This window comes from Bombus pascuorum, chromosome 1, assembly GCF_905332965.1.
Source record: "Bombus pascuorum chromosome 1, iyBomPasc1.1, whole genome shotgun sequence".
NCBI lineage: Eukaryota > Metazoa > Arthropoda > Insecta > Hymenoptera > Apidae > Bombus > Bombus pascuorum.
The window spans coordinates 895,350-918,151 of record NC_083488.1 but is presented as its reverse complement, the minus strand read 5'-3'; the positions used below and the strand labels follow the sequence as shown (position 1 = coordinate 918,151).

Here is a 22,802-nt window from a genome sequence, read left to right as displayed (position 1 = left end):
CTCGATAGTCTGTCTAGACTAGACGTTTTAAATATTAAAAACTTTTGAAACGAAATTATATATTCACAGACATCTTTCACCGTCGTATTCGAATGAATAACTGCTAAATACTAACAGAAATATATATATTTGTACGATCGAAGAATCGTAGCTTGTAGTAGAACATTTCATTTTGCAAAAATATGGAAAATAATATCAATTTCTTTCAAAGTTAAAAGAAAATCACATCCGATTGACGTCATTGGCAGAACATATACTTTATTGACTTTTGTTTCGGTAAAAATTTACTGTCTCTGAAATAAGGACGTACTTGTATAATTTTTGTAAAAAATTTAATTTATTCGCTGATCTTTCGTGATATTTATGAGTTTTTACGAAAACTATGTAATATTATTGCTACGTAAAAAAGCGAGTAAAGAATAATAAGAAAATTTAATAAATAAAAGACGATAAAATAGATATTCGTGGCATTTTTATTTATTGCACCAAATAAAATGTATATCGATATATTTGGATCGTGAAATTTAAACAATAAACGAAATCCTCTGCATTAAATAGATATCGAATGAATAAAAATGGAAATGAAATCTCAAACTTGCAGCTATCCAACTGAGTTGTCTGTTATTCAAAATCCTAGTACTCTTACTAAGATGATTATACTCGATTCCTCGCAAACCACGATTCTAACAATTTTTATAAAAAACACTGCAAGATTTTTAACTCCGTATCCGAGAAGATGTCAAGAATCTTGGCAAAAATATTCTTACGAGTAAAATATTATCGATAGTTTTAAGAAATAAATCAAAACTATCCATCGCGTATATATGTATATACCTAGGTAGAACAATAGGGTGAAAATTCAAAACCAACTCGAAATAACCAAACGCCTTTAAGACGTAACGATCTTGCAGCTTATAGATATGTACATAGAAAGAAAAGTAGAGAAATCCGTATGTGAGCATGCGTTTAGACTGCAACAGCGACGAAGAAATTTCTATGGACCGTCTGGTATAATCCACGCGGCGAAATATTTCTCCGAGCTGACAGAAATTCATGCATATCGACGCGGTTTACCTGTCAGCAGGGCTTAATATTCATCTGGTTTGCATATTTTATTCCTGGCAATCGCGTAATATGTATATTTAAAGCGCGGTACTAAGATTGACAGAATCGGGCCATTCCGGCGTCGCGACGCCGCCGTCACAAATTAAATGAGTCATTTTAGGAATCGAGCAGAATTAGGTAATTCAATATCGTTCTCATTAGAGTGTCGGCCAATTCTGAGCTCGATCGATATCAATGACAATGATCGCATCATTATAGAAGTCGCGACTGATATATGAATTCTTCATCTCTCCACACCGACGGTTTTCATTAAATTGCCAGATTTTTCAACTTCCTTCGGCTACTTTTCCTGACAATAGCGTATCGCGATATCGGTATTTCGCGAATGTTTTATACCTTCTTGTTGCTAAGCTTGTTGCTGGTCAAACGTACGTATATATTTATACGTACTTGTATATCCTACTACTAGAAACGAGGCGCAACGATTTGTTGAGATTATTAGATGTATGTGAATACAAAGGAACGCGTGGATAAATTGTAAGGTAGAAAATATATATTTTAAATACCGAAGTGTAAACACAAATCGGAATATAATCGAGCTATGACTGAAAACCCTGAAGCCAACGTCGCCTATCTACCGTTTATGGTTTGCCCTCGACGCAGTCTTTTGTCTGTACGCTGTCGATGGCTTCGGTGCTTGAGAAAACTAAAGACCAAACGTAGAGTTTTTTTAGAAGTGACGACCACTTGAATGAGATTATTAGCGGAAAATATCGATACAAAGATATCGACTGTCGCTCTTTCATTCCACTCAATTATCAAAATTTTAGTCGGGACATTTATGTACCTATCACACTTTACTATATATATTACTATATATATTACTTTCGTAATATATTCGCAACTTCGGTAACCAATAACGTATCTGCGAGTATATTGACGCGCTTTTACTAAATTTATCTAAACTATCCGCCAACGACGCAACGATACTTTGTAAATTTGTATTTAGAGAAGTTAAAAGCATAGCCAAACAACGAGACTGAGGAATTTAAAAAATAGAGTTAATCTATTCAGTTTGTAAACGGTCGTTCGTCCATTAACGGTAAAAAGGGAGCAGCCGTGAAGTAAACCGTTGGTACTGTATTTTATTCGATGATAATCCTAATTTACGTGGAACCACGATTTTCGCACCATCGTGATGCAAGACAGGCAAACGCTGTTTACCAGATTAACCAAACTGTTTAGGTCAAAGAACGTTATTCGTACTGTTCTATGGAATAGTCATATGTTGTTTATTATTCTGCGGCTTACTCGTATATCTGAAACATCGTTTAATACATGCTTCGGCGAAGCCCAAAATTCTACCGTGCTAATTATTCAACGTACCCGTGTAACAAAGGCGTTAGTACACGCACGTTTACAAGTTGTATCGACAAAAATGCTGCTTCATTTTTCACTTTTTATCGAAACTCTGTAAGTCTACAAACGTTGTGACGCGTGAATCCCTGTGCGTATACCTACGTATCTCTACCGTTCGCAGGTGTGTCATCAATCAACGCGTACGCGGCTGTGTTGCGCGTCTAGCGTCTATGCGCCGAGATACATATGTACCTTGTGTATGCTTTGCTACAAGTTGTACACAGTGCATCGAGTGCAAATACGAAGCTCGGACAACATCGATAACACACACGCATACGTAAGTAACGCACACGCGAATAGGGGCGCACGTATGTCCGCAAATTTGTCATTGTTTCATTCGTTAAAACCTTGCTTTCTTCTTTTTCAGAATCCTGAACCTCGACTCCAGTGAAATGGAAATATTCTAATTTTCCGATCCGAGATACATGTGACGAACAAGTTTCGTTTCGACTTATAGCACATGATCGAAGTCAATAATAAATACATCTGATAATGTTACTCGTGTAATTAAACAGAAGGGTTTTGATACGACATGCTTGAAAACGAAAAGAGTCTGTTGGATGCAAAGATGCAACCTTTTCAAAAATAGCTGACGAGTCGACCAACTTATGCGAAAAGCTGTGCGTTGGTACTCTAATACTTGCGCGAGCGATATTATGAAAATGTTAAAGAATACGAGAAAAGCGTTTAGCGTAGATGGCAAAAGCAAATAGAAAGACAACTTTGATAACAGGGGATTGATCGACAACCTACTGAATTTTAAAAGTGCTTCTCGACAGAAGATGCGAGATTCGACCAATCGTGTTCCCCCTTGTAATTTTTAATCATAGAATATGTTATTAAAATTATTGTACTGTTTACAGTGTTTGGAATATTCTAGGACTTAACAGTAGCGGTTCAGGAATAAATATAGTTGTAGAACTCCATTTGGAGATGAGATATATATATATATGTAATACTATTAACGCGATGTCTAGAGAAAATAAAAAATTTTAATTAAACCTTAAAAATATTGGGAACATCGTATAATTATATGCACATATAATATGCACATTACGAATTTATAGATTGAAAATCAAGCATTTAATCGAAGCGTAAAAATAAAAGAGTCAGACGTATAGACTGCTGTTAAATTTGGCTGTTATTGCATAAAAATAACTTGTACTTTATTATTTAGCAATGGCATAAATTCATTGTTTAGTAAAATGATACACTGAAACTATGAATTTCTTAAAAGGAGAATTTAAAATAGAGCCATTTGTCGAAATCCGAAGCGCGTTGTGATATATTTATTAGCTTAAACTCGGCTTATAATTATAGGAAGATCCAGGGATAAATGATCATTTTCTATTAACAATTTTAAGTACATATGTGTATTCTCGGCGATTTTGTTTAATATAATAACGGTGTTATTTTAGTATCGAGGGAAATTATGTCCATAATCGGTAAGGGGATTTTAAAAATAATTCGGATGAAACTTTCCTCCGCTTTATCATAGGTATGTGATAATTAATAACGCAAAACGCATTCGCAACGTGTTTCTTTTACATCTCTATACCCAAGTAATAAAATACAAATTATTCTCAACCCTCTACCGCGTACCGAAAATTCTTATGCCGACCAAAAAATACAAGGGAAATTCATCGCGTATGATCGTATAGCTATTTCAACGTGCAAACGATAAACTACAAAACCTGTGTTCTCTATCACACACACTGTGAAAACTTACACCGGGCAACAAGAGAAAAACCTTTCGATCCATCGTTTATCCACGTTATTACGAGTATTTCAATTTCCCGTAGAATTTCGAATTCTCGTTCCGTATGTACATATGCGCTGGTGTATACTGTATACTGTATACTGTATACTGCATACTGTATGGTGTACGCCGTATACGAACTTTACAAGGATGTGTCTGTGCCTGTGCGGATTGGTAGACTGCGTCGCATCGCGTCGCCACGCGTCACGTCGTTGCTGTACGTATAAGAGATGGTATATGTGCGTGCGTGCTTGCGTGCGTGCGTGATGCTCGCGTATCACGTGCACTGTTCAGTGCACTGTGCGCTGTGCAGTGTGCACTGTGCACGGGGTACGCGTATCCGTTTCCGAGACGAAACACATTGGCGACTCTCGTACGGGCAAACAGCCGCAGTCGAAACAGTTTGCCCGGCTAATTGATTTTCCTTGGCATCCTCGATTCGGCGTAACCGGTCCATGCAACGCACCGCACCGTCCAATATGTGGAGACAAGCGCTCGCACGAGCACACGAACGCGCCTACATCGACAAATTCAATCGGATACGGAATACTGCCGTTTGATTATCAGACAGGGCTGCGCCCGGCCGATTGTAAATCAGCCGGAAAACTCTGCGCCGCGGAATTATACGGAACATCGTCGATCGTTTCCACGATCGATCGGATATCGTTGTATAGATGCCTTTGTATGGTATTTTGTACTTGGAAACGCAAATTGACGATGTATGGTATCATCGCTCGTTACAAAGGAACCACTCGTAGAGGATTCGCGAAGGAAAGACGAAATAGGATATCCTCGGATACGAGGGAAAACTACACGCTTCGAGTTCTACGTTTCTGCAACTTCGTTCTTCGTTTATTTTATGAAACGGACTGTGTAATCCAAATTGTATCGATTTGCCAAATGTCTCGACATAAATATAAATATGCGGCGAACCTTTTTTATCCACTTTTATCGGGAAACTTTTGTATTTTATTTTCGTTATTCTTCTACGTTGTTTGCAACTTCTATCCAACTATTAACTATCGAAAAACGATATGCATAGTTGATAATACCAACAGAACAAAAATAGAAATTTTATTTGATATATATCACAATATTCTTAAAGATTCAAAGTTACTTAACATATGGAGCCATGAGAAGCAATAAAAATAAAAGTTTTGGTCCGGAAAAAGAAGAGCGATCGGACAAACTGTTCGCAAGAGGCAAAGGGCGCGAGCTTCTTCGCGGAAGTTTGACTGATAATTAACTAAATTTACCAAGGGTTGCGAGTCAAAGTGTGAAGTCGTGTTCCAAGTCTTTCTGCACTTCGACGCTCCACTACGCTGGTTAATAACAAATGAGCCGAGCTTCGCCCCTTCACTTTTGTTATAATCGGGGACACTTGCTCCCTTACAGTTACTGTCTACCATTCTCAATTATTCAGTAGATTCGTTTGAACCATTCTAAACATCGCTTGGATGTCCTTCTCCTTCTCCTTCTCCTTCTCCTTCTGCTTTTCAGTCTTAATACATATCTCAATTTTCATTATCGTTTTTTCTTCCTCTACCAACCTTAGAAATCCTTTCCTTTATTCACCGTCGTAAAGGTATACGCTTAAAGTTTAACATTTTTAAGCAAAGCGCGTAAGTAAAGTCTCTTTCGCTATAATTAGTGAAATTCTACGTATAGGTGCATGCGTTAAAATATTAGAACGAGATTTCATATAATTTTATCTACTTGAACGTAATAAATAATTGTTTAATTTATCGTTGAAATTATTTACAAGGTGTCTATCCATTACGGAATACATATCGCTTAAATTTTATTATTGACCGTTACTTTTTGTCAAGTTTTTATTAAATTCATGAAAAATTAATAAAATACGCCCATTAAATTTATGATTTTATCGTTAATAAATAGTACAACTTGATATGTACATTTGTCAAAATTCAGCAAGAGGAACATAAAACGTAAAGTTATATTTTAAACGATCTATTCGTCGCGTTCGGTCATTTCAAATATAGATGCATTTTTATTTACAACATATTGAATTTAAACTTTTTTCACGCCATCACTCTATAACCAATAAAAGCAAAGGAACAAATAATTTCTAGACAGTAAATCATAATAAGCACGTACTTTAAATCGCATATTTCCTGCCATCTCAAAGTGTGTAACGATATTTGATATTTTTGCAAGTATGTATGTTATTAAATAGCTGGCGTGAGAATATATGAGAACCGAGTTTTCCAATCGTAGCAGAGGTGGAGCGGATAGATAGCCATGAGAATTTATGTTCACGCGAGTCATTACTATTTCAAGTGAAAAACACGGATCTTGACGAAGCGCGAAGCGTCTAAGAGCTACCTAAAGAGAATATATGAAATTTTGTAATGCAGTATTCTGATTCGTAGACGCTCCTTCTGGTCCCGAGTCAACTCTTTACCTAACGATTTTTTGCTTTTAATACAGAATGCGATTAAGATTAAGTTGCCGTTATGCCAGGCAAACGTCATTTCGCTCGATCCATGCTGTAAAACGAATTACTCCAATTCCGAGAATTTTCCAGCATAACGTTACGTAATTTCTTTTCCTTATATTCATACGTAATTATTATACAGTTTTTTCGTATTCTTTTTATTTTTTCTCTTTTTTCATTTTGTAGGATCCTTTGTAAATAAATAAGTACATAGGATGGTCCGTGCACGTAAAACGCAACGATGTTGCTTTATTATAGCTCTTGAATAATTATAATTATAATTAGAGGACCGAACGTGTCAAGCTTAAATTTATTTATTTAATGGGGTTATTTTATACTTACTTCCTAAGTATTTTCTTTTTATACTCGTTACATCAGATAGTACAATACCCGTTAAATAAAAATACAGATTCATCGATGTACCATGATACGCAGGTTTACCGTAAAGCGTTATCGAAGAATTTCAAATAAACGTCGAAAGAAAAACTGAACAAGTAAGTTCGCATATCGTTAAAATAAAATGTACGCTATTGGCATTTCAAATTTGCATTACCGATTTGTGCGAAATTCTCGTAATACTTACGTAGATGTGAAAATAAATCACAGTACAGCCATGCTTCGGAAAATCCTTTCAAAAAGTTCGGCAATTGTAATATTAACGAGGTTCTGTCGTCTTAAATTTGCCATACCTTTTAGGAATCTAGATTCTAAAAGATAAAGGTAATCGTTTGGCATAAGTTTCGATAGCGCCGATGCTGTTGACGTACCGTCGCGCCGGAACTCGCATCGAACTATTTCTCTTTATACCACTGTTGTTAATGCATACTCTGCAATTAATATTTAACATTTTTCAATAATTAACGAAGAAACTACACGAATAACGTTATCGTAAACCGTTCATTTTTCTATTGTGTATTATGTAGTTACTCGATTCATTTCTTATTCATTTGCGTGTTATGCGGTACATGTATGATTCATTATGAAAAGTGTTTCGATCAAGTTTATCACAAAAGCGTCAACTTCCAATACTTATTTAAACCTGTAACTTTCTGAATCGTTTAAAATCGATAAATCGTTTAAAGGTATAATTACCACGTTGCCTACGATGAATGGAATATCTACGTATACCTACGTGTCTACCTGCTATATTCTGCCAAAAAACTTACCTCACAAATTTGTACACGATGCATTTAATTCTAATCAAACTACGCTACTATTCCACGCAAGTTGTATCGTTTTCATAATCCCGATCCTTTTACAATTCTTTGTAAACGCACGATTGTTAAATTCTTTCGATATCAAGTTCTTCTCTATTATCAAATATTCAGCCTTTCGATATCGCGAGGAAACGTTACTTTTGATTTATCGAAACTTACTTCGATATCCTATCCTCGATAAAAACAAAAATATCCAAAGGATCGATGTGCCTTGTGCAAAGCCGAAAGGGTATAGGTGTATGGGACGCGTTTAGCTTTCCCACGATCTGTCATTGAAGTGCTTTATCTTCGGTCGTGCATGATTTAATAATACCATGCTAATTCGATGGTCAATAATACATATAAAGTATACTGAAATTATCATCCGAATCAATACGAAGCCGCGTACTGTTGCTGCAGTATCATAATTGTTATCCATCACGTGATGCATGAAATCTAGTAGAGAAATTGCGGCTTTCTAATCTAACTTTCTACAACGTCGCTCGTTTATCGACCAACGCAACGCTGCGTTGCGAGTTTCGAGTGTCGTTCGTTTAGTTTCGAAACTTTCATCCTTCTTACGTGAATCGTTCTTTCTTCTTTTTGTTCGTACGCGCGTATACGAAACTGGTCGGTTATCGAACATCCTGACATCGTCGAGCGTCAAAGACACCGTATCGTATCGTATAAGCACGAACGAAATCGCGAATCGTTGCGAAAATAGCACTTTGTGTTCGTCGGCTAACGAGGTAGATGCCTTTATTCGCACGAAATTTCACTCGTCGCGTCCGCCTTACCGGTACGCTGTTTTATAGCTATTTAAATTTACGCTAACGGAACGGCAAAAGACAGTGAAATAAATTTTACGTATTCGTCACGATGTATCGTCGGTGCATCGTCCAACCCTTCCTTTCACGGTACTTGCACAGAAACGCGTAATATTCAAATTATTTGAACTTTGTAATTAGATCGGTCTTGGTACGTCGTTTCTGTCGTTTTTCACCTGACTCGATATTCTTCGAACGTTAAAGGATATCTGGAGTTTGCATCAAATATGAAAGAATTGTTATCGATATGGCAGATGTTTACGTTAAACGCCTCCTTCGAACGACAAAAGTCCTTTCGTTCGTTGAAATACGAGCAAAGTCGAAATACGTTTCGATTAATTTATTTTAATTAAAACGATATCCGCTTCCAGCTCGATACGATATTGTACATTCTCCTTCCACTTTACAAATTTTCTACTCTTTTGATCGCTCTCTTGTACGTACTCGCTAAACGCTCACCTCAATTTATTCTATTCTTAGGCGTTGTGAAATATTCTTAACATCTACGTAGACAAGTCGGTACGTTAAGTACGTACGAGTATAGCTACCAGTCGGTTTCAGCGTGCAACCCAATTACATGTTCCATTTGAAAGAAGGTATCGAAAATTGTCGCACAATCCGTGGTCTGGCTACGATGATACACATACTCCTGTCAGCTGTATCTGTATTTTCTAATCTGCTCGTCGATTCTATCCTCTTACTCTGCGTCGAACAATCTCTATTGATCTGATTATCACCGTACACGTTATACGTGTATCGGTAATCAGGGAAAGAATACTCGCTAAATCATATTCCATTAAAAGAATCAACGAAAAGGCACAAATGAACGCAAGCAAATACCATACGAAGGATAATTCGCGACAAGATCTAAAGACCAGAAAGTGGAACCGCGCGGTCTTCGAAAAAGTGGAATTCTTATCGGCACGCAAGGGGGTGTCGCGCGACCGATCCATAAATCATGATGATTCGCTTTATGGTATCTACAGTTAAGCCAAAATTGACGGTTGCCAAGCGTAAAAATCAGTGATTTCGTTACCACTATGTATCGAGGGATAGACACGCTCATTGGCTACGTGCTGTTCCGCCCCCGCAGCCCCGCCAATCAGACCAGCCGCTCTCTCTCATCGATCCAGACCATCTACGCTCTACGCTCTACAGTTACACCTACGCTATACTCTGCCGCCATACTCAACTTGCCCATTCCCCTATCCTTCGTCGACCATAGATCGGTCTGGTCTAATTGTAAGACTCGGCGAAACAAAATTCTATGCACGGCAGAAATTGTTGATCCATGCTACTCGATCGCAAGGTTGGCCGTTGGTCGCGTCTCTTGACAACGCGCCAGAAAGAACTTACGCTCGACCGTCTGTTCCTCTCGGGAAGATTCCACTTGGATCGCTGGTAGCAAGAGCCGACGTTCGTCGTTTCCATCGAACTCGCGGAAAGGTTTTTCGGTTTCTTCTCTCCATCGGCCAACTTATTTCTCACGTGTATTTACATATATCTTGTAACGACGGGATTTTACGTACGACAAAAATCCTTGACTAATAGGTAGTATTGGCTATAGCGGTTGTTGCGTCTGTTTCCACGTATAATACACGTGGGTATACTACTCGGTCGATGTAGCGTCAGAAAGATGGATTTATGGTTCGACGGAAGTTGCAATTCGATTCTTTTGATTAAAATTAAACGAATATTTAAATTATTTACGAAGTCACGAATAGCTAGTAATTAATTATTAATCATTTTTTAGCGTGCGAATTCAACAAACAGGAGAAATTAAATCGTTATTTGATAGAACAAAAACGAATGTATAGCTACTTGTTACTTGTATTCCTTAAGTAGAAGAAATTCATCAGCGCGTTGATTGATCTACGTCGATTTAGCTTTACTCGATGCTTTTATAAAGCTTCGAAATACGTAGTTATAAAAGTTTGAACTAATTGTAAATCTAAAATAAAGCAAACCTAAGTCGATCTACTTTCAATTAGACGAGGAAGATTTCTTGAAGCAACTGTAATTTATAGAACAAGAAAAGAGTAGAATAATTTAACAGGAAAACGAGTTCATATTTCCTGACGTTCATTGTATAACTAAGCAATGCGAGACTGTAAAACTGCTTTTGGAACGATATTACTTATTAAACTTCCAAGTAAGCTTAATTTTACCTATGATCTTGTTTGCGTAGCTTACAATTGAATCCGTAAAGAACGAGTATCGTAAAAAAATGTTTCTAAATTAAGAAACACGAACTTTTACATTATTTAGTCGCTTATTTCTATTTTAGGGAATTAATAAATAATCGTAACAAGTAGCTAAAATAAACGTGAAGTTAGATCAGCGAACCGTTGTATTTTATTAATATATATTCACCGCGAGAAAACAAAGTCAGTAGAAATAAAAATATACTTGTAAACAACTTGGAATTCCAAAAAATCACGTAATATCGAGTACCAGCCTAGATTTATACGCAGATACGTACAAATCTCTTCTTTTACCAAACGATAGAAAATATTTCAACGAAAGACATTGCCCACGTTGCTTGAAGATTTTGAAAACAGTTTGTGCCTCGCTAAATGTCGCGATCCAACTAATAATTATACATCGGAACTTGATCGACTCGATATCGTAAATAAAATGCTGGAACTGTGTCATGAAAATAATTATTTATCCAAATTGATACGAAGCGAAAGCTTAAGCACACCGAGATCTCACGCTCGTCATATCGAAGCTACGAAATTAGAGTTTTTCTCTGAATTGTCGAACATTGATTTCTCTCCGTGTACTTGCAAGACGTATCGATTATGCAAAGCAGGCTGCCGGATGCTATGCTGATTATATAAAACAAACGAACGCGACGATTTTGAAATTCGAGTCGCTTCGACATCTTGCGCCATTAATTACCGATTATTATCGAAACTACCAAAAAACCATTGACCCTCTAAACTATACTAAACGCTACACCGATCAAAACTCAAATACGTTCGAATCGTTCAAACGCAGTCTGAATTATATTTTATAATTACCGTCGTTATTAGGCGATAAGAAATATATTTTATGCGATAGAAAACAAGTTGGACTATATATCGTTAAGCGAAAGCAATTTGGCAATTGTATCGCGATCGGTAGAATTTACGTATCTTTAAATAGCTTGTAACAACGTCTAGAAATATATTACTAAACTTTCCAAGAGTATCGTATTATTTGTTACGCCAAACGAAGTGACCAGTGCGACATTTCGCACGAGACTCTCGCAAGCGCGATGAATTGTTCTTAAGTATGACGGAGCGATACTCTCGCGTAATCGTTTCTCATCCATCATGATTATTTGACAACAACGGGTGTAGATTTCCCAGACGAAAGGATAAATTTTGCTCTACATCCAATACCTATCGTACGTTTCCTACTTGAAGAATTATTAGAAGATAGGGATAGCGATTTATGTATCGTTATACATTAGCTAGCGTATCGAACTAGCATGGAAGTCGAAGAAATTGTTTTTCAATCCCACGTTTTAATCTAAATTTCTGCCTGACAGAGTTGTAACATTTTAATACATAAACGATAAACGACGTCGATCTTTTTCATTTTTTACATTAACGCTATTAATAAATCACCGTAGAACCGTCGTCTGTACGTGTATTATCAAACCCCGGTCAAAATAATTAGTAGTTCAAATGGTATTATACGGTACAAATTAGCTTTGGATGATATTTATGATTTAAGAGTACACGTGCTGGTATTAACGATATATACATACGTAGATCTCGCGTTGAAGTAGAACATAGATCGTCAAAGGAGCTTACTGTCCTTGGTAACTTGTACCAAGGCTATGTACTTGGTAACATCTCGTCAATTATTGCCCGGTATACATCGAATTTTTCGAAACAAGCGTACATCGTTCGTTGATCGAAAATTGTAGATGAGCTTGTAACGAACGTGGCTAAAGAGTAAGCAGTCGTCATTTGAGAAATTTCAACGTGTGCGTGCGTACGTGTATTATCAAACCTCGGTCAAAATAATTAGTAGTTCCAATGGTATTATACGATACAAATTAGCTTTGGATGATATTTATGATTTAAGAGTACACGTGCTGGTATTAACGATATGTACGTACGTAGATCTCGCGTTGAAGTAGAACATAGATCGTCAAAGGAACTTACTATCCTTGGACGCTGTGTACTTGGTAACATCTCGTCAATTATTGCCCGGTATACATCGAAATTTTCGAAACAAGCGTACATCGTTCGTTGATCGAAAATTGTAGATGAGCTTGTAACGAACGTGGCTAAAGAGTAAGCAGTCGTCATTTGAGAAATTTCAACGTGTGCGTGCGTACGTGTATTATCAAACCTCGGTCAAAATAATTAGTAGTTCCAATGGTATTATACGATACAAATTAGCTTTGGATGATATTTATGATTTAAGAGTACACGTGCTGGTATTAACGATATGTACGTACGTAGATCTCGCGTTGAAGTAGAACATAGATCGTCAAAGGAACTTACTATCCTTGGACGCTGTGTACTTGGTAACATCTCGTCAATTATTGCCCGGTATACATCGAAATTTTCGAAACAAGCGTACATCGTTCGTTGATCGAAAATTGTAGATGAGTTTGTAACGAACGTGGCTAAAGAGTAAGCAGTCGTCGTTTGAGAAATTTCAACGTGTACGTACGTACGTGTATACCTCTGTCTACGAAGAAAGCAAACTGCGAAGAAAAGTATCTTTCGATACGTCGAACATTATCCAATTAAAAAATTCAGAACGCGATCAATCGCGATCGTAAATACGTCGGTATAAATTTTACACGAATGGTGACATTTGATAAGAATAAATACCAAGCGGATAATCTATCAATTTCATCTTACATATACGCGTGAGAAGGAGGGAAGAGCGGAATAAAAAATATACAGGATTTAAAGGAACACGCGACAAGAATCCGTACTAATCATCAAAAGTGATTATCTACGTTAGTTCTATCTGGTTAACACGCAGCCTCGTCATTACTGCGGCCGCGGTAACGACCATATATAAGTATATGTATAGTGTACGTATATGGCGATAGCAGAGTTTCTCTAATGGAGGTCCACTTCCATCTACTCAGCCCCGCGCACCTATCCGCGCAACCCTATCTACGCCACCACCCTCCCGACTAAATTCGCCCTCTCTTTTCCATCTTTGTCTTCCTCTCGTTCATCCTCTATCCTCTTCCCCATACGCTTTCCTCCCCTTTCTCGCTTCAGCCTATCTTTATTCCATCTTTGCCTCGTTCTCTCTTTCTCCTTTCTCGGACTACGATTGCCACGTTCTCCTCTTCCCCTTCGCAACTATCGCCTTTCTCGTCCAGCTTTCTCTTAGCTTTTTCTCGCTTTTTCACCCATCCGTGCGTTTCTTCTTTCTTCCATGCTTCTCTCCTACCGTATCCGTAAAGACTAGTTTCTATGAAACGCGATATTTCTCCATCTATTGGTAAATCGACTTTGAGGAGTATTTGATCTATCGAGGACCACTGTTGCGTCAAATTCGCCGCTTGAGTCCGCGGAACTCTTACGTCAATGGATTAATTAACAAATACAGCGTATTTTCTTCGACATCATCGCAATTAGAAACGTCTCTCCGAAACCGTCTGTATTTGTAACGCACCTCGCATCTGCGAGTAACGTCGTTAAATACGTTGTCTGCGCTTTAGAACGTTTGTCGACAGCGACACAAACGTTTATCGCGATACATCCAAGTGCAATGATCAATCGCAAACTAGCAATCAATCAGCGTTATTATACTGTTGAGAATTGTGGATCTTTGGTGCCGAAATTATGTCGTAGGAACATTGAATATACACTGGGGATTAATATTAAAATAATAATGCATTTATTTCATGGACGATTTCTCATATATTCATCGATTCACACTTGCACGCGTCTCAGCACTTTCTCCACACACGACAGCTAACCAACTCTCTTCCAAATGCTTCCAAACTACAGTCAATCGTCATTTGTCCTAACAAAAGCCTGGACGCCCTCCGACGCTTACACACATGTATCCACACATTGATACTCACACACAAGTAACTCTAATACGCATTTAACCCAGTCCAGCACGGAAAATTATACATATCTCAACATATACAATTAGAAGAAACACGCGTTACGATGTTACAGTATTGAACATACGAAAGAATCTTTCTAATATTCCTAAATAACGCGCTTTCTTATCTTCTACTCGTTCAAAGATATCGGTAGATACGCTCCGCTTCCAGCAGACCGCCTTGTTCGTCGTTCGTCTCGCCTCGTCCTTATCCCTTTCGAGTTGGCCAAGTGGTGCAGTGGCACTTTCGTCTGACTCTCCTTCCGCCTCTCACTCTCGAGCTGCGATGTTACACGTCATTTCAGTTCGCCGGAATGTCGCGGCCTTCGTTTTCCATTTTCGGTGCTCGGCGTTCTTCAGCAACGCTTGTCGTAGCTGCCACACCGCGCCGGAAACTACTTTCCGGACCTCGGCTGTCGCACCGAGGCTGCACCGAGGCCAATTAATAAAATGGAATCTTCCGGCTAGTTTTGACTTCGTTGCGGATAAATTAGAGACGATTGTCGCGTAGCCATTAAACGTTCGTCACCTTTTTTTACAAGAATCATGGGACACTAATCGCGTTAAGGTTCTTCTTTTACCTTCTTTCGATCGTCGATGAAAATGTATCCTACGGATAGTTAAACGTGAAATTTCATCGTTTTTCCGAATATCGAACACATTACGTATGAATATGCGCATTACGTATATATCAGGTTGGCGTAATTTGGAATTTCGTGTTTTCAAATAAATCTTTAATAAAACGTATTTAAACGAACGAATTTCCACATCGTTCAATGAACTTTTTCCCAACGACTGGTTATCTTCGTTATTCCTAGTTTACGAGAATTAGCAATTTTAGGATTCGAATATTTTTGCGACGATACTGTTGGAGTTTCTTCGCTTTCGCGTGCCTCCTTTCAAAGTAATTTATGTATCGCAAAATTATGTAAACGTGGTATAGAGACAAAATATGAATGTATCGCGATAATTGACGTTTTTACGAAATTATTTGAATAAATGACTTGACTACGTAGTCGAATTTTGTTCAAAAATTTAAGATTTAAAATCGATTTAAAAACGATTCGATGTAACATGTACCACTTTGTACTCCAACGAAGAATATAAAAGTTCCGTAGCAATAATTTTGTAAACAGCGACTTTGCTTTCCATTTGTCGAATTCCAGCTTTCCACTTAAATTTATCAGGCCCATACCGAGCGTACGTACCTTTTGACGAAAAGGTCAAACTTTTATACACGGGTGTTAGTGTAACTTGGTAGTTACGCGTATTTTATCGACTTTAGCTACCACCCAGAACTATTCGTGTATTCGTTTCAGTACAAAAATCACAGTTGACTCGTGTCGTTATCGAATAACATACAAAAATGCACGTATTATCGGATTTTATCGCGTATTCCGCTGCAGGAAAAAAAGGTTTTCTCGACATTGAAAAACATTTTGCGAACGCCGTGCTCGGTTTTTAACATTTACGTGTACTAAACATTCGCATTGTTCTCTCTGCGCTGAAAAGAATCTTTGTTGGTGAAACGAACAAAAAAAAGAGCGATTTAAATTCGCGGCCATGGAATTTAAAGATTCCATTGTTGGGCTACTATAATGTCATTTTATAGGAAAATACTAAACTGTTCTCGACGAGGCTTTTCAATTCTTTACCAACGATTTGCTTTCTGATTTAATAATAATTACCGCTGTTTGCCTTTACTTCCGGCTTGACTTTAAAATCTTCTGTTCAACGCTTGTAACACAGGATAGCCGAAATTACAGCAGCGATATTAAAATATTGTAATTTATTTTATTTTAATTCAAACAATTTTTAATATTCTCGAGAACGTAGGAAAACTACATTTTAAGAAGCAATCCAAATATTTCTACGATTTCTGTTTCGATCGTTATGTTTTTGTAATTATTACGTAATTTGTACTTATTTATATCATATTATTTATAAAAAATTAATTTGCTCCATCTTTAAATTTCAAAATTCCAAACGAATCGACATATTAGCGCGTATCTGCTAAAAGTAACGTAACGATAAAAGAAACGAGTTTATGGTAAGAAATAGAAAAATAAATTGAAGAAAATCATTCAACAACGATAGTCCGTTTCTACGAAAGTTTAATTCACCTTCTTATTACCTTCATTTTTCGTATCGAATAAATATTTAAAAACAGCTATTAACCCTGTAGGTATTTGGTTGATCGTTGTGTCAACCAATGACTGATCTTAAAGCGAGCTTGTGACACTCGCGCGAATGTACGAGTACACGTCAAATATATGCTAACGACGGAAAGCATGAATATTTCAGGGTCTATACGCGCTAGCCACGTACCGAATAATAAGCGAAATCAAATTGGCCGCCGGCCTGCTCATCAATAGTTCATCACTTTTGCAGACGTTGCGCTCGTTACAAGCTACGAGCCTGTTAGCGGGCTGATGCTTTATCGAATAATACTGTTTTCAAAGACGCAACCGGCTCTCCATGTTTCTCTTTCTTATTTTCCTTCGATATTACGCATTCTCGAGAAAATGTAATTTACAAGTTTAACATTTAATATTACGAATTAAATTGGAAATTGTTCGGTATAATTTCTAGAAAGCACGAAAATATACTTGTTACACAGGCTAGTATAGTACAGCATACATATAAAAGTAACACGTATATTATTTATCAACTTTGTTAAGGTTATTCGGTGTATGTGGAATTAAAGAAACGCGTGGGTAAATTGTAAGGTATTGTAAGTATATATATATTGCGAATATTAAAGTACAAAGTATGGAATACAATGTAAGTTGGTCCAGATCCGCGCGCTAGCAACGTTACTCTGAGACTAAAAGAACCCTGAAGCCAACGTCGTACGTGTACGACTTATGGTCTGTCATCGACGCATTCTTTTGTCTATGCGCTATCGATGACCTTAGCGCTTGAGAAAACCAAAGACCAGATGTAGAGTTTTCTTAGAAGCTTTTTTTTTTTATTTTATTTTGGTTTTTACAATTTGTCCTGAAGGACATTTGGTAAAGTGTTATATCTCATTGGTAAATAGAAAAAATAAAATAAAATAAATATAGCATGTGAGTGGCTACCCCCAGCGGGGTGCCAGCTTCGTGTTTTCTAAGTTATATCCTTTATGTTTTCTTAGAAGTGGCGATCACTTCAACAAACAAAGTATAATCGCTAAGAAATTTATTTAATCAATTTCGTTTTGATATTAGATCCGTACATTTGATATTAGACCGTACATTTGCAAATACTCGATATTCTAAATTTTTATTCTTCGTACAATGAACAAAATAGGTGTCCTGATACTTAGGAAAAGAAGAAGCCGAAAAATAAATAATAGGAGAACGCAAAGTACAAGTTATCACTAGGCTGCAGATTTGTATGCATTTGTGAAAATTTGGAAAACAGAGATACATGTACATGGAATGATGTGACGGGTAAAACGATTCGCTATTTAGATTCCATTCTTTAAATTATTCTCAATAACATTCGTAAGAATATGATTTTGTACAAGTGCTCGCAGTCTACTTATCAGTTTTAGAGCGTTTCGCGTAGCGCGGATCGATACGTCCAGCCGAAACGAGCCGTGTTATTGACCCACTTATAAAAACAATACACCTACGTAGATAAGTTGTTCTATTGGAGACGCGGCAGAGTGAGAAAATAATTCGAGTGGCAAACGACACGTAAATTCGGTGGGCACGTAATTGCAATAGCAGTAATGCACTTAAGGAAGGATGAGAGGGGAAACAACAGTGGGCAGCAGCTCGGTCACGTGGCGTGGCACGCGACGACACGTGGCGGCGACAGCCAACTGTAGCTTGTGTGTCGCGTTCGTATCCGTGGATAGGAAAGTTTTCGTAACAAGAGGATCTCGTGGTATGGTGTAGCTTGTAGCTGTAGGTCGAGAACGGGACGCGTCTTTACGAGGCAACCGGCTACATCTTTCGGGTACACGAAGGGCGGCCAATATCCCACCGGGGAGATGAGCGCATTAAGAAAATTGAAACGTCGATTTGTCCTCGAAACTCGGCCTGACGATAATTTCATTAAGACCATAGGGATGAGGGACGAGGGATGAGGAACGAGGGAGCAGGAAAGCCCGGCACGTTGGTAGAATACACGGCCGCGAAACACATCGCACGGTCGATATTACTTTAACCAGAGATGATGCTAATTTCAACGGACGTAGCCAGTTTCCAAGCGGAAGCATCCACCCTCTGTCCGGAGAGAAGAGACCTCCATTTATAAAGCGTCATACCGGCCTGCTGTCTCGCTACCTTTAAGACCAGGTTAGACGAGTGTGATTTATGAGATCGATGTCTGATTGATATCGTGGCTTTTCATTTATAAACGAATCGTAAAGATCGATCTCGATTTTGAAGAGAGATACGAACGTCCACATGACCGTCGATCGCTGTGGTACGCTCGTGGTGTTATTCGATTGCTCGGAAATCGCACTGATCGAGTCCTGAAGCGACGTGACGTTGCAAACATTTTCCACAACTTTTCTCGCAATTTATTTCACCGCATTTACGCGTTGCGTCCCTCTACGACAAGAGAATCGCTGCATATAATTTGGCTACCGACAGGCTGCATACTATGATAGCAAATGCATAAAGCTCTGCAATCTACTAATTATACCGGTATATATCAAAATATACCGAGTAACGAAATTGAACAATCGACGAAAAGTAGAGCCAGAGTTGATTAATTTATTTCTCATTTTACATACGTACATAATCTGATTTTTATTAACGCGTTCATTATTTCTGTGATCGATTCGTTAAGAGTACATTGAATTACAAACACGATGAAACAAAGTTTAACGTTCGTTTATTAAGATAATGGAATTGACGATGCTCTTTTATTACGTAGTAGATGTGAAATTCGTTATATGTACATTTATTAAACTCGTTAGGTACGTCTAATCGTTAGATGAATCAAGGGGAACGCGATAAAACAGCAAGAAGACTAATTGTAAGTTGCAAGAGCTCTAGAGAATCGAGAAGAATAAATGCAACACGAAGGAAAGTTGAAAAATAACGTGTTAATTATCTTACGCTAATTTAAATAATTTCTAATTTAAATAACGTATATGTAAAGCGATTAATATTTCTCTGAGAAGCAAAGTATCTTTCTATCAAACATATTTCGAAGACAACCGTTTTAATACGTATTTATCTAACTTTGGAAAATTTGCATTCAAATCAATGATTAACAAACAGTAAAGAATTCCTTTGGCGCGTTATTATGAAAATATCAAATTCCTATAAAGAAATATATAAAACGAAAAAGCATGTTTATGTACAGCTGCTCTTATATTATAAACGAACACGTATACAATTATACGAAAGATAGGAGATATACACACTAGTTATCTTTGAAAACTAATGTCTTTCGTCGTGTACGCAAGGGCAAACGTTGTTCCGACTATAAGCCTAGCACACGGAAGTACAAAGTAACGGCAAACCTATGATTTGAAGAAATAATTCTTCGATAAACCGTATCAGTATATACTAGCCTTTCATTAAGTTTTCAAGATTTTGCTCATTTCGTTTCCACGAACATTCTTTCTTCCTTACGTCGATGCTACAGGCTGTACATATTCTTAATACTTGTCTATATATATAAAATAAATTCTTTGAAAACAGTGAAATTGATACATCGATCACAAGTGGGAGATCGAACAACGAGAAGGGAATTATTACTTTTACATTATATCATGTACAATGTATATACAAAGTTTCAACTTTAATGTTCCATCCCTGTGTGGTTGTACTTATTAAACTATTAAAGCCATCTGCCACGTGCATATTTGCTAATGAAGAAATAATATTATACACGATACAAATATAACTACATATGTATACAGTGACATGTAGAAAACGTAATAAGTAAATATATCAAAAAAAGTACATTTCTCGGATACACCGCTACTCGATAATCAGAGGGTATTGGATAAATAATAAAGCGGTGAAAATTTCAAAAATCGCGGTCTAAACATTATATATATATAAAACATAGGCGTAGAAAAGATTCTGTGCTGTTACAATAGTTTCTCAACTTTTATGGGTAAAACGAGTGTTTGCACGTTTTTAAATGATCGATACATTCTTTTCTATAATATTTCTCTGCCGGTTTGATTTCCTCTTGGCTCTCGATTTATACTTCCTCCAGTCACTAAAACGCGACTAATCTTAGAAGAAAAATCTAAAAATTAAACGACGACGTTATACATATAGACGCGCTACAGGATGATAAGATACCTGAATTTGTAATAACTTGACGCGTTAGAAGATTTCAAGTACTTTTCTACGCCGAATATTTAACGTGAAAGCTAGCGAAAGAAATAAAAAGTCAGACGAGTCGCCTATGAAATTAATTAATCGCGTATAAAACAAAAAACAATTAAGGTTCTTACGAAATGGTTGCTGTAAATTTTTCCCAACAAATAAATTATTGCGAATAAGAGACACAATATGTTATCCTGTTTGTAGAGTGACACATATCTGACGTGGATATTTGCTCTGCCCACGCGTTCTCCCTCTTAACCGTGTGTTGTAGCGTTCGAGCAGGTGTACTGCACGGCCTAACCCTCTGCCCTATCCCCTAACCACGTCCTCCTGTTCTCTCCCTCTCCGTCAAGATACAATCGTGGCATAAACATATGGTCATAATAATAGACTCTTGATTTTGACAAGGGGCGCTCCCTTTCAGTACCCCGTGATTGTTTCTCTAGTACCTAAACGTAAAAGCGTGCGGATAGTATTAAGCTAGTTGGTTAATGGGGAAAAAATAGATTTCGATCAAGAAGAGTCATCGGCGCGTTTTTTGAATCCTGATTTCTCTTTTTCGTACTAACCTCCCAAGGGATTAATCGCAAGCGGTGCAACATGTCCGATAACATCTTACGAATAAGCTTTCGTCGTAGAATAATCTTTAACGTAAATTTCTAGCAGAGTGTACGGCACGTAAAAGGAAAAATTTACAAAATTAACAAAAGCGACGAGTCGTAGATCGTAGATTTCTATCGGAAATGATCCGCACAATTTTATAATCTTAATAGTGCCAATGACTATTAGCATCGAAGAAATTAGGAACGGTAACACGCTTGCATCTGCATCCAGCCAAGTGTCAAGCGGCATCGGCCGATACTTTCACCTGTCTGTTTCGCCGAGGCGAATAGTCTTATCTAAGATGGTGGTTATGCTTCGCACGACATAAAATATATCGAGAAGCGGTACCCTTATCCTAGAAGCGGCACACGTGTGACCCGTATGTATCTCGTTGTACATAGACCAGGAGGGTGGGACACGTACGTGTACAGTGTACGGCGTGCAGCGTATAGAGTGCCGTTCGGTTTATACGTACGGATAAGGGATCGAGCTAACGGAGGAGACTCGAGTACCGACCATTCCCCATCCGAACTCCATCGGAACTCGGCAATTCCCGTGCTTAAGAGTTTGGTCACGTACATCTCTGCCCCGCGTCAGAACGCACACGCCATGGAATTGCTTATGTTTTATAATAGTCCGGCAATACCCTGGCTTCTATTTCTGTGGCGTTTTCCATGGCGTATATCGATCGCAAGACCGATTACACCGATACGAAAGGGATATTTTCACGCGAGAGTATCGTGATTTTTAATCAGCCGGACATCGCGTTCCGCGATCGTTTCTTTTCTTCCGCGGTTTTACAGCTACGGTATAGTCTTACAATACGCATATATCGATGCGTCGAATTTTCAAGGGCAGATATTAGATGCGACTGAACGTTCTCTCTGGAATTTCTATCGTTAGCCGTGTCAATTTGCACGGACGTGTAACGCGCAGCTTATTTCGTTCGACTAGCGATTTTAGCAGATTAATTTCATTTCCTTCGAGAATATATAGAAAACAAAATGTTCATTTTATCATCGACATTTCGTTCGATGGTAGAAACATTCTTTTATCGACTTTTGTTGTAGTCCCAACAAATGAAAATTG

The 22,802-nt window shown here is 37.7% G+C and overlaps 1 protein-coding gene across 2 annotated transcripts in view; it reads right to left on the bottom strand.

Moving 5' to 3' along the window:
- Positions 1 to 22,802, bottom strand: part of LOC132916076 (inhibitory POU protein) — a 59,725-nt gene that overhangs the window by 22,453 nt on the left and 14,470 nt on the right. The gene's annotated exons all lie outside the window — the stretch shown is intronic.